Genomic DNA, 13,814 nt, shown 5'->3' with positions numbered 1-13,814 from the left:
ATACACAAACAGCATTACAATTTCTGTGCTTTGGTTTCCCTATGAGGTATGTAATAGGTATTTCTATTAATAACGTAATGATTTCTTTATAGGAGTGAGATGAGGCTTAAATAACACTAAGAATTTTAAGATCTACTGAGAATACAGTAATTTCACGATTATAAGCCACACCATTTTGACTAAAATTTTGGTCCAAACCCGAAGTGCGGCTTATAATCAGGTGTGGCTTATATATGGACAAAGAAAAAAAGTTGCTGTCCTAGTTTGGGGGACAGGTGTCTGCAGGAACTTCTCTTCGAAATGGAGAATGTAAACCCCCTCCCTCCAAATTATTATAATTTTGAAATCAAGGGGCTTTCAGGCAAAAATATGGGAATTAGGAATAACAGTTCTTTTCTAGGGAAATTAAAATAGAAATACAGTACTACAAAGAAACAAACTCCAAACCCTGACAAAGTCAGAGTACAACCCTGTCAGGCAGGGTGTTGATAGCAGTCCCATTAAATGGTGGCTGCATCCTCCTGCAGTGACAGATGTGATTCAGTTGAAGCAGTGCTCCTGCAGAAGGTGCAGCTTCCCTCCAGAGGTCCAGTGATGTGGAGAAATCTGGTTTTCCTCTGGAGTCCAGTGGAGAAAGGGGCTCTCTTAGTGTCCCAAAACCTCTGTTTTTATCTTGGTAAGAAATGTTGGGCTCTTTCCCCTGGCTGGAGCAACTTCCAATGGGATGAAGTAATTTTATCAGTCCCACAGTGGGACTCAATGGGCCATTAGCAGAAAATGGCTCGCTGGAGGAAGGATGGGTTGTGGAAAGATAAAGAACAATGCCCTGCCTGGTTTCAGTGGATGGCCCATTAGCAGAATATCTGCCGTTGAGATAAGGATCACTGCCCCCACCCTCAACAGATGGTGATAGAATAGATACCTTTTATCACGCTCTGTACTGTAACGTGCGGCTTATAATCAGATGCGGCTTATGTATGGACAAAGAATGAAAAGTTGCTGGTACCTGGAAGTGCAGCTAATACTCAGTGTGGCTTATAATCGTGAAATTACTATAAATTTGAAAAAAATCTGATGTGTTGTTGTTATAGTAAAAGGGTTTCCAGAGAAGACAATAAACAAGCTGAGAGAGAACAGTAAATTATAAGCCTATTGAATGAATGGCCTGACTTCTCTAGATACAATTAATCCAAATAAGTTGGGACTATTTATTTGCTTTCTCTTGTGTTAGGATCACATCTTATCTTTGCTGTGCACGCGTTATACCCAGACTCCAGTAGCTGCATGGGCCAAAGGGTGGGGGCAGAGGGGGAGTCTCAATGCCTCATCTCATGTCACACAAGCCAACCACATACCAGCTGAGCTATCTGAGCAGCTGATGTTCTTTCATCTGCAATGGGAAATCCATGTTTCCTCTCTGCACTGAAGCTGTGGGGAGAAATAACTGGGGGAAAGTTCTAAAGGGCAGGATTGTGTAGCTTTTATTCCTTGTTGCATAACATGTTACGTGAGTGTCTGAAAAACCAAGTTAAGACTTATTTTGAATTTAATTATGCTATTGCCCCATTCCATAGCAAACTGCAGGAATCACTAATTACATCTCTTAGAGGCCAAGCTATTCAGCTTACATCAAAAGAGAGACTGGAAAAAATAATTACTGTTAGCAAGTGAACTGAAACTATTATGCAAACTTCCCTAGTGAGCAAAAGCTGCAAGCCATAATCTGAATGAGATAGAGGACAATCAACAGCAAATGTTGTTAAAGCATTTGTGCCCTCTTTTAAATACAACAACGAAACAAACCAAACAAAAATCTGAGAGGTCAGTGCAAGAAATGCAAGCACAGATTTCTGTCCTAGGGTCACAAAGATAAATTGGGATGCTGATGAGACACTGCTCTCTGCAAAGCCTCCGAATTGAAGGAGCAATTACATTATTGCCATCATCCAAGCTGGTTGAAGACCAGTTCAAAGTCTGCTTTCCCTTCTCCATACTATCTGCTTCTAGCTAGCCCTGTCAGCTTAGATGTTGTGAAGAAAATTCTCCTCTTTCTCTGGTGAGGAGTGAATGTGTGTTGTAAAGACTGGCCTGAAATAAAACTGGGCCATCTGCCAAACTTGGATTCAGAGCTTCAAGTTGTCCTAAAATAAACACATTTACCTTTACCCACGTGGTGGGAGTCATCCCATGACTGTTCTCATCCTTTCCGCCTCTCCCATGATCTCTTTACCCACCTCCAGTGCATCACTGCACATTGTACCCTGCTTCCCAAGCCTCACCAGAATTTTTACAGGGCAGTGCTGATCCTAACACTGGCTCAGTGTTTGCATGGGGCACTGCAGAAGAGATACGGGAGCTGCAGACCCACAAAAACACATCTGTTTGCTCCAGCATCACTACAAACTTGTGTTACAGCGCATATTGAGCTATGTTTCCTTCCAAGGGAAAGAGATCTTCAGTTAAATCCTCCAAGCAGTGATTTATGCAGAAGGCTGGCTTGATGGCACGTGGCAGGGTCCTTATAAGCACAAGGCTAATATAGTCACTGGATTTGGTTGAGGTTGGATCTAACTTTAAGCCTGTCCTGTTCTTTTGTTTCCTTAATGATGATATTGCAGTCAATTTTTGGCACAAGAAGAGATTTTTTTGACATCTCAGGTTGCTAATTTGCTTTGAGTTATCTGAGTCCCTTTGAGTATTATCTAGGGAGAGATTTCAGTAGTGTGTATTTCAGGGATTTAATAAATATACTTTTTTTTTTAGACACCATCAAAGAGAGAATGTGGGGCCAACTGAGCTGTCAATCAGACTTTCTGCAGCAACTACTATCATCCTTAAAAAACCCCAAAACTGAATTAGAAACATTTTTAATTTAAAGAGGGGACTAGAGAAAACATTTTAGGAGATGGATGCTGCAGAATGTGAGAGAACAGGAACAACAGAGCAGAACTGATATTTCACCTGCCGTACTTTATGAGACAATGGGAGAAAATAGCAATGAGTTGTATTTGTAGCAAGGTGACCCAAGGTGCTTTCACGGCTGAACTCACAACTTGCACAAAATAGTCATGGTTTAGGGTCTGTGAATCAGAAATAAATTTAAACCCTGTATTTTTTATACTGCCTGCAGCACTCGTTTCTTTCATCTGTATTCTCCTGTCCTTGCTGAGTGTGACACTTAGAGCCTGTGATCTGCAGGACTTTGGAGAAGAGAGGCAGGTGTGATGATAGCTTTAGTCTATTTATATCTACTCAAAATACACTTTAACCTTGAAAATTCTCTCAGGCTCTTTTCTCTCTTTATCAAACAATGTCGTTACTGTGGATGACAACATACCCAGTTGGGAATCACTTACTACAGCCATGTGAAATGCAGCTTATGAGACTGCAGGTGTGTACAAAACCAATCAGGCAATGGAGGTAGATCTAGAGGTACCTAGTCAAGCAGAGTCAAGCTGTGAACAGTGAGGGAAATTGTCAGCACAGAGCACCAGATGACTCAGCACTGCCAAAAATTTTGAAGGCAACAATTTAGAGGGGAGCTTCAGAAAGGCTTAAAGTATTACAACCTCATTGTTTTCCTCATGAGTCCGTTCCATAATTGAAGCAGGAACCATTCCTTCCCTTGAGTTCAATCCACTTTCTTTGGCATTTCCAGATGTTCTGTAACTCTTCCAGGTTCATTCCCTGTGATTCCATTACCTCAAATGCTTCACACAGCACTCTGGGCATCTTAGCAGCACCTGTATATGGGTTTATTTAGTAAGATCAGACCATTCTGGCTCCTTCATTATTTTTCTTCCTCTGTTTTTGCTCTCTTGCTCTCCTTACCTGAGATGCAAGTATTCTAAAACGCAAAAATAGCACTCAATACGCTCTGGGGCTTTCCTCAATGCCACAACCTTTTAAAGACAGCAACACAGAGAACACTTTCAAAAACACCTGTCAGCCAATCTCTGGGTTGCTCCCTGTATCAGAGGAGTGTGAAACTCTGATCTCAGTCTGAGCAGTCCTAATTTCTCTAACTGTCAATCAAATACATACACCTCATCCCCTGTACATGGCCCCAAGGATTCATCCAAGTGCTGAAAAACAGTTGTTGTCCACTCTGCCATTTGGCTAGGACACAGAGAAATGAAAGAGGGACTCAAGGAAACAAGTGCCGCATTGTGAGACTTATAATGAAAATTACCAGCCAGCAGCAGGACTGGGAGCACTGAGAGCAGCTGACATAAATGCCTCCCTCACACTGGCAGCTCCCCCACAGTGGGGTGGCCCAGGGGTAGCTGGCTCTGTTGGTTTAGAGAAGGGCCATAGGTAATATTGTGGGCACCCCAGAACCCTGCCCTCCATCCTGACATTTAGTGTAGGTCTGGAGAGCCCCAGCAGAAAACTCCATATATCCAGTGTTCCTCATGTAAGATTTGCAGAATAGGACCACATGTATTTTCTCATAAAGTGGACAATCCCAGTAACCTTGAGCAGTAAGGGAGGAGTGGGAGTTCCTCATTGCAAAAGATATTTAGCACTCCTGTTTCTAATCAATCTCCATCGGACACCTTTGCCATATCTCACAGGAATTGTATTCTCAAAGACATTGGAAAATATGAAATAATATGTTTTGCATGTGAAGAACTGGGTCAGGCTGGGCACTGCCTTTCTGGCACAAAGATTTATTTTTTTATATAACAAATGGTGACCACTTCATCAAGTCAAATCCTTTTAATCTGTATAAAGAAATCATATCTTGCCTTTAGTCTTCCCCATGACAAATTTAAGCTTATTGGAGCGATTTGTGTTCTTTATTGCACAGCAATTATCCTGCTGTGAAGGGATGAACTTAATGACCAATCAGGTAATTTCTATTGTTAATTTTTTTGCTTATATCTTGGGAGGGTGCATGCCAAAAATATTTTTAATAAAAAGAACTTTCTTAACCGAGTGCATATAATTACACCACTGGTAAAGCACTGATACATCCTACTTTTTTAATAAATGACTCATGATTGTGCCTGCCTTGCTTTTCAGATGCTGAATGTGGTCCGTTTTGTAGGGATCTGATTCATAAGAAGCCTCAAGCATGGCTTTTAAATATGCAGTCCCTTCAAAATGTTATAAGTTATCTAAACCATAAAACCAGTTGATTGAAAATTTCATCTGCAATTGCAATATCTTTCTTTATTGCAGCTGAAGCCAGAGGAAAACTTTTTTTTATCAAAGGCACTTTGCTGCACAACTGTCCTGACAAGAGCCATTTGTTAAGATTAGATGGCAGAGGACAAGCAGAAAGTGGTGGAATTGACAGAAAATATGAGCTCATGTCCCATCATTTATAGCCATGTGTAAATTATTTGGTAGCCCAAGTGAGAGTCTGACAAAACTAGCCTAAGAACAAAATGAGGGTTGAAAATCACAGTCTTGTGATTTGGTTTTTTTTCCCCCTCTCTATCTGTATTAGACAATGGCAGTATACTCACAGCCCTATGTGTAGCTCAGGATACCATCTGTCTCAGGTATGGTCTCTTTCCACTCAAAAATTCTCCTTGAGCAGAATGAGGGATTCCTCTCATTTGCCTATGATTTCTAGGCAGCTGGCATTATTTCTCACTAGCTCCAACAAGCCTATTGTATGTCTGGAACACAGGGACATTTCCTCAGAGCATCAGTAGGTTAGATTTGTAGTGCTTGGCCTGCAAGACCAGCACATGGCCACGTGGATGGTGTAGCACGTGTGCTCATGACCTGTACCCTTCTCAGGAGCACCAGCTGGTGACCACATCTGTACATGCTCAGGAGAGGTATCATAGAAGAGCTGGGTATTCTGTATGGCTTTTAGTATTTAGCTGAGTTTTAAAACTTAAGGAGCATCACCAGTGTTCATTTACCAAATCCAATACAGATTTATAAAATTTTCTGAGTGGAAAAGTTTGGTTCCCTCTGACAAATCGTGCTGATACTCACCTACCTGTGCGTTAACTGGAAACCATAGTATGACAAATACAAAAAAGGAATGACTCAAACATTATTTCTGTAAGCTCTTGAAACTGTCCAGATGTGGGGGTTTTTCCACAAATACTTGAATAAGGAGTAGAGAGAACTTTCCCCCAGTAGTCAGCCAAACTTGATTCCTTTAACTACAAGGGTATTCTTGGTGATTTGTGGGCAAATATTACATTTCCTTACACAGTTCCATCAGAAAGATGCTTTAAATGACTTCTAAAGTCCATGAATTTTTATTTTCTGAGAGTGTATATGAATCTGTGATCTACACAGCGCTTGAATTAACAGCTGCCTGAACCTGGTCAAGACATTGTGAACATTACCAACAGAGAAAGTTCATCAGACACAGTACAAAATAATGGAAAAAACCAGACCATTCTCTTTCAAAATCACCTTGTCATGGTACAGAAGAGCTTTGTGTGGAGAGATGTCATACCAAGGTAACGAGAAACGTCTGCTCCGACACCTGCTGTCCTTAACAAGTTGACATGCTGTAATCACAGAGCAGTCCTGGGGTGCAGCCGGGGAGGGGAAGGCGAACAGCACCCAAGGGGGAGCTGAGCCAGAGAACAGGCTCTGCCCAGTGAAGGCAGGCAGTGTCGTGCTGGCCCTCTCCCCTGTGAGCTCTGCCAGCAGCAGACAGCTTTAAATCCACTCTCCACTGATACAAAGCCCTCCCCTGCTGATCCTATTTACTTCTTGGGCTGGCTCCCAGCACCTAGCAGTCGTGAGAGATTGCCAGCACTTCATGATGCTGCTCCCACTCCCATAGGAGAAGCCGGGAGCCAGTGGAAGGTTGGGGTGATGAGAGGATCTTGGCCCCTTTGGCATATAGCAATAAAACTGTGGGGTTGTCAGGGACAGGAAGGATCTTGCCAGGAGGGGACTAAGAAAGATTTTTCATTTCTCATTTCCACTTTGCTTCTGATCACTTGCTCTGTAACAGGCTGAAGTGCCAGTGTGTACTTCAGCACAGAAAATGGGAGGCTGAGACAGAGCTTGATCTCACTCGTTGCTAAGAGAGTAACCTAATTTGCAGCAGATGGTGTTTATTGTTACTTCCCATCTGCATGAGGATTAAGAATTCTTTGCAGAAAAAAATGATGCAGCCTGACAGCATCCTGGTAAGAAGAGGCAAACTTAATTCCAATCAAGTATGACTTTTCTGAGCCTTTGGGTAAGCTTAACTTAAATAAAGTTTAGGATTATTATTTTTTAGTGTTTTTTACTTAATTTTTTTTTTTTAGTTGAGGATATTATTTTTTTAAATAATGTCACTTAAAGTTTCTAGCTGTGCAGAGTAATTTTAAAAAATGTACAGGAATGAACATTTAAAAATGTACAAGTAAAGGGTAAATACATTGTCTCTGATCAAAAAGTAACAATGTCAGAGCTGCAATTTTAAGTTTCAACTTCCCAAGGCCAGGATACAGTCCCACAAAGGAACTGATAGCACATCTTGCAGTATCTGTCCTTGGCCCCTAGCATGGATAAAAGACAGCTATGGGTGTGCTGTCTGTAAACAATCAGTCCCTTAAAATCACAGATGTCTCTCTTATGTCCAGCACCCACTGACTGATTGTGCCTCATGGCACAGCATGTCCTTTTGTACATACTAAGAAACTAAACTTTTATTCCATTCATATAATCCATCTGAAATCATAAGAGTTGTACCAAGGTGGTTAGTACACTGAGCCTTGTTAAAGTCTGCCTGAGTTGTTTTTGTAACCTATACTGTAAAATTGTCACCTTGAATTTACTACCACTATCACTTTCGGTTATGCCTGGGCTTTAATAAGCACAAGAACATTCACACGACTACAGCTAAGAAACCAGGATGAAACTTTAGAATGGAAATTATAATGGACAAACCAAAAAATAATAGTATTCAAAAGATAGATATCAAAAAACCCCAAATACTGAATAGACAGTTTGGTCAAATATGTGTTTATTAATAAGGGCAACTTGCCTTAACATGTGGGCCACTCCCCAGACTGAAATGGTTATCCTGTATTTATAGTATTGTTGCCTAAATCTATACTAGAATCTCTTTGTATAGAGTTCTCATAGATTCATTTTTTGATCAGCATGCCTTCTTTTCCTTCCTGTATTTTATGTCCTAGAAGAAAAAGCAGAGTCTGGTTATTTTTCTGCAATTCCTACAAATCAGGCATCCCCTGGCAGATGGCTGGCAGTGCTTGAGAAGATCCACCGGGTACGTCAGGAAATTCGTGGCATTCCAGTCAAAAGGAATGTCTGAGGCCAGTGGACCTGACCAAGGCCCTGCCTGGACTGCAGCAGACAGCGTCCCTTGCGCAGTGCTGCACAGCTGATCTGTACATTCACAGCAAGTCTGAAGCAGCTGGGGTACGTCTGGTGTCTGGCATGTGTGCTGTATAAATAGAAACCGCTCTCTAGGATTTACTTGAAGAGAAGTCTAGAAGTCTTACACACATCTGTAACACGTGTTGTAGGGGTTGCTAATTTAATGCAAAAATCACGACAGAATTAAGTCATTTGGTATTCTCGAGACTTGAAGTGCAAAAGGCACAGCAGTGGTGGCACTTACGTGGCGATGTTGGCCAGAAGATGCTTTGCCATCCAAAAGCACATTTATTAAAATACTCAGATGTGTATTTTTCTTCTTAATTGGTAATGGCACATCTGAGCCCTTTTCATCATTTCCTCTGCTGTGGTGTTGTTAGGTTGGCTTCACATGTGTAAGTACATGATTACATGCAATGTCCATGATATATACATCACAACTCACACATATATTTTCCCATGCAGAGTTTCTCTTCCAGCTTGGTTTGCTCACGCCTCTTACATGAGCTGCACAAAAAAACTTTACCGGATCAGAATCTTATGACAAAGTATCTGTTTGTCACCTTAAAAGGCATCAGATTAAACAAAACTTGGCAAGCCCAACTGGATCTCTGCTTACTGCATGCTAATAAAATTTCCTCCCATTTCAAATGGAAATGCTTCTCCTCCAAATCTTGTGCTCTTTAAATAATTTTTTATCCTTTGGAAAAAGTGCACAGATTTCTATGTTTCTGTGAATCATTAGTGACATCCAGTGGCTAGAATGTTAAAAATTCATAATTCTTATTGTCAAGGGACACCTAAATTTCTATCTCTTTCTCTAAAAGATCACCTTAGGAAAAGGAGAAAGGTGAAAAATTCTGTTCCCCAGATCTTTCACAACACATTGTGGATTTGATTGAATCTCACTGAACTTAAAACATACAACTGTTATCTTTCCTTTTTGAAAACTGTAAAGAACTTTAGAGCTCCCCTAAGGAACCATACAGCTCCCTTAAGAAATAAACCATGCCACTTTCAATCAAAACAGCGATACCTATCACAATGCAAAAGAAACAAACGTGAAAATGCTGAGAAATATAAACCAAATGCAGTTAAGGGTATCACTAGGTAGTGCTCCAGGGAGGGCTGTGCCTGGCAGAATGAGGCATGCTGAAGAAAAAATACAGAATGAAAGAAAAGGAACAGTAGTGATCTTCTGGACAGTCACAGCATTGCAGAACCATAGAACAAAAGAATATTTAGATGGAAAGAACCTTTAAAGATCATCTAGTTTAGCTTCCCACCATAGGCCAGGACATCTTTCACTAGTCCAGGCTGCTCAAAGCCCCAGTTTATCTTGAAAACTTCCAGTGTTGGGGCATCCACAACCCATCTGGACAACCTATTGCAGTGCCTCCCCACCCTCATTGTAAAAATTTTTCTTCTTTATATCCAATGTAAATCAACTTTCTTTCCATTTAAAATTGTTGCTCCATGTCCTGACACTAGAGGCTTTGGTAAAAAGTCTCTCTCCATCCTTCTTATAAGCCCTCTTTACATATGAAAAGACTGAAATAAGGTATCCCAGACCTTTCTCTTCTTCAGGCTGAAAATCCTCAATTCTTTCAGCCTTTCTTCATAAGAGACATGCCCAAGGCCTTTAATGATATTCATGGCTCTGCTTGTGAATAATGCAACCTTGATCAAAAGTTTAACAGATATTTTTGGGCAAAGCACTGACTGAAGGAGATCTGGCTCTATAAACCGACACATTGTGATATTTGAATCTTCTGTCTTAAAAAGAACAAGTTTGAATGTTCTGTCTTTAAAAGGTAGCCTTTTGCAATTTCTTGTGGTAAGCACATTATCAAAGTAAAAAACAACTCTGCCATTTGCTTCCTTTCCTGATGGAAATAAATTGATAATCCCTGAATTTTGGATAATAGTCTGCTGAATCAGGTACATGCAGTTATCTGTGCTCCAGTCTAGCTACTTCTGTAATGCCTAGAATATCACTGGACTCCAATTCACCAGCTAACTCAACAACTCAACAACCGAGAAGAAATTTTCAGGTTAACTCAAAATAATGAAGTTCCATTTTGAGAGCTTTCCTGTCATTGTGAGCATGTCAGGAGGAGTTGAAGGTGGAAAACCACAGCCCTTTTTCAGCTATGTGGGGCCCTGAGGCAGGATGTTTTAAGTTAAGCAGCTCCTTTGCTTTATGCCTTGTCTGGGTGTGGCAACTCAAGCACGAGATAGCCGAAACCTCCTCCTTCACTTCTCTCCCCTCCCACCTCTCTCCTTTCTCATGTCACTGTACTCAACATATCTTTGATGTAAAGTATCAGTCTGTACTTACCCCATCAGGACAAGGGAACAATTCTAAAACATTTTAAGATGATCAAAACTGGTGTTAAGCTGGCATACTTTCATACTGTAGTTCTACATTTGATGTACATTCACTACAGATCTTGTAGTACGTCCCACGGAAGCAGAGAATAGCCCAGTTTGGAAAAAACCTCCAGAGATTATCTGGTCCAACCTTTCATTAGAAGGGAAGCCTAGGTGAAATTACTTAACACCCTGTCCAATTGCATCTTGAAAACCTCCAGTGATGCAGTAATGGGCACTTTTCCATGTCCCTGGGAAGGTTGCTCCAGTGAATGATTGATTAAAAAATGTCTTTTTTATGTCAAGATGCATGTTTATATCATACATATAAATTCATACTTCGATATATCCACATATCAATGCTATTACTGCAATGTTATAGCTGTCTCCCATGACCCATCACCTAAGGAATTTCCAAACTTCTGCTTTAGCTTGTTTATTTAGGACCAAATCTTTTTAGATCTACTACTGACATTAAGTATGACTAGATCCTCACCAGTTCAGTAGGCTTATTAACATCTCTGGAGTTGGGTGACTGACAGTTAACCACAGAAATCAGCATCATTTGCAGTCTTCAGGACTGGAGTCAGGTATATAAACTCTTTTACATTTCTTCATGTATTTATATAAATTTCCAAAAGAAAACAGAACAAAGGCACTCACTCAGTATGATGTCAATATTGGAAAAATATCCTTTTCTGCCTTATGAACTTTTATTTATTAACTGACACTCTATGTTTATAACATCTACTGAAAGCAGCTAACACAGAATATTTCTTACACAAAAGAAATATTTTCCACCCTCTTGGTGGAGGACCAGAAGATACATTGATGGAAGTATCATCTCAGGGAGTCAAGGTACTCAAAATAACCCATTAACACTGGCACCTCAATTTGCCTAATACAAACTAAATTTTTGAAGTTTCACAGTACCTGGAGTGTTGTAACAAATATTAGCTGTAGTATATCTGTCTCTACACGTTCTACACAGTCACTTTTTTCCCATTTACTATAAATCACAGGTGATGTCTTCAACTTTTTAAAATAATAACACCAGAGACAATTTTTGAGAATGTGGTGGAAGGTAAAACTAACTGCTTTCATTCCCAATTTAACTGGTATATACTGATATTTCCAAGATAGCGGATTGGTCATAGGCAGTTTTCAGTAAAATGATGATACAATTATCCTAAACATAATTTGTTGTATCATTATTCCTCCCTTGAAATGTTCTTTATTTGAGAATAAGAAAGGGTCCTGGAATCATTAAAATTCAGTGCCCACACAACAGCTAGAAGTAGCTCATCTACTCTCAGGCACTTACATTATCCTTATTCAGATAATAATACTGAGACAGACTTTCAGGTGCTCTCCATTCATCTAATGGGCCCATTAATGATATGTTGTTCAAAAAGTGCAGATTAAATGGTGATTGAAAGTTTTCAAGAAATTCTTAGGTGCTACGTCTTTGTGGTTGGGAAAAAGCGTTTAAAGCTGTGTTTTCTAAGCCAGAAGTGTTGGAATGACAGTAACAAGAATTAGGAAAGGAAAGGGATGAAAGGGCTTGTAGTACAAATGGACTAAGTAAACCACAGCAATGGAAGTAAGTATAAGGAGCTTGGAAGGACTCTTTTGAATGGCTAGCTCCCTCACTGCTTTGCCTGTCTCTTCTGTCTTGGAGAAACTTTACTTTGTGCACCACTGTCGCAGGTGAAAATGGCTGCACAGAGACACAGGGTATGTGGAAATAACCTACAACTCCTAATTCTGATTTTAGCATTAACTTACTGAAAGTGCCATGTTGCAGTCTGTGCTGGTAAATTACTAAGTTCCACAAACTTCATATTTGAATGCACAATTACATCAATAAGTATGAAGAGTGTAAGAGCTCATTAATAAACAAATTCAAGTTAAAAGCACATTTTTTACTGCTTCCAAGCACTTCATAATTAGAGCTTTGAAAACAAAGCCATAAATGGCATCAGCAATCTTCTTAGAGCAAGATTTTTCCTAGCTGATACACTTCGAAGTAGGTGTAACTCAAAGAAGTAGGTGTAGCTACTAGTTAAGAAGTTACCATTAAAAGCTGGTTCGAATTTCAATTTCATGCATCCAGCTCATTAAATTAAAATATGGCTAAGCAATAATGTAGCTTTGTTACTGCACTACAATCTAGACATTTAAATATCACAGTGTAAGAAACCTGACGCACACAGTCATAGCTATTGCAAAAAAGTGCCAGTGTAGATTCATGAGGTGGGTGTATTGTTTTCTGCTCTCCAGCTGACAACACATGACAGCTATAAATCATGCCTGCCAACCTCTGAGATCTCTGAGAGGTTTGTACACTCTGAAACGTGTCAGTCTTGAAAACCTTCCCGAAGGGACAGGGTGAAAGCAAGTGGGGGCAAGGAGCACACAAGGAGCCAGCCAGCAGGTGCACATGTCCACACTCTGGACTGTTCTTACTCCTAGTAACTCAGGGAAGTCCTGAGAAACTCAGTGCCAGCCATGAATCACTGGCATGAATCTTTGCTGGTTACACACCAACCAGGCTCTGTGGCAGCGCAGAAGGACTTAGGAGGGGAGGTATGTGTTGGTGAGGTCAAATTGTTGGCTGCCTAAAGGTCTGGGGGTTTCCAGCCCAGTTCATCAGGCCTGGGGGAGTCTTCTCTGTCATTATCTACAGAGAAGCTGGCAGAGAAACAGTTGTACAGGATGCACCTTCACAACTCTCTGGTGAGGCACTGGGATAGCTCCTCATTTGAGCTCTCTGAGACAAAATTAAATCCATAAAATGCTCATATGAGGAACAAGATCATTTGCTGTCTTCCATCCTGAGGCGCAAACAGAAATGTAAGTGACAGCAGGGAGGTTTCTAGAGCTAAATTTGTCTTTGCTAAGGCATCAGCGACCTTGAACAAAAGATTTTGAAGGAAACAAGAGCCTAAGAAGAGACACTGCTGAAAAGAAGAATGGGGGAAGTAAATTATGCTCTGACTCAGTTCCTGTTACTCAGGATCATGTGGGCACAAACTACAATAAATTTAAACATGAGAAAAAGCTTATTTTGCTTTAAAGAATGGTGGGACTCTGGCACTTCTTGCTCATAGAGG

The sequence above is a fragment of the Catharus ustulatus genome, chromosome 3 (genome assembly GCF_009819885.2).
Source record: "Catharus ustulatus isolate bCatUst1 chromosome 3, bCatUst1.pri.v2, whole genome shotgun sequence".
Lineage (NCBI taxonomy): Eukaryota > Metazoa > Chordata > Aves > Passeriformes > Turdidae > Catharus > Catharus ustulatus.
This window is presented reverse-complemented; position numbering follows the sequence as displayed.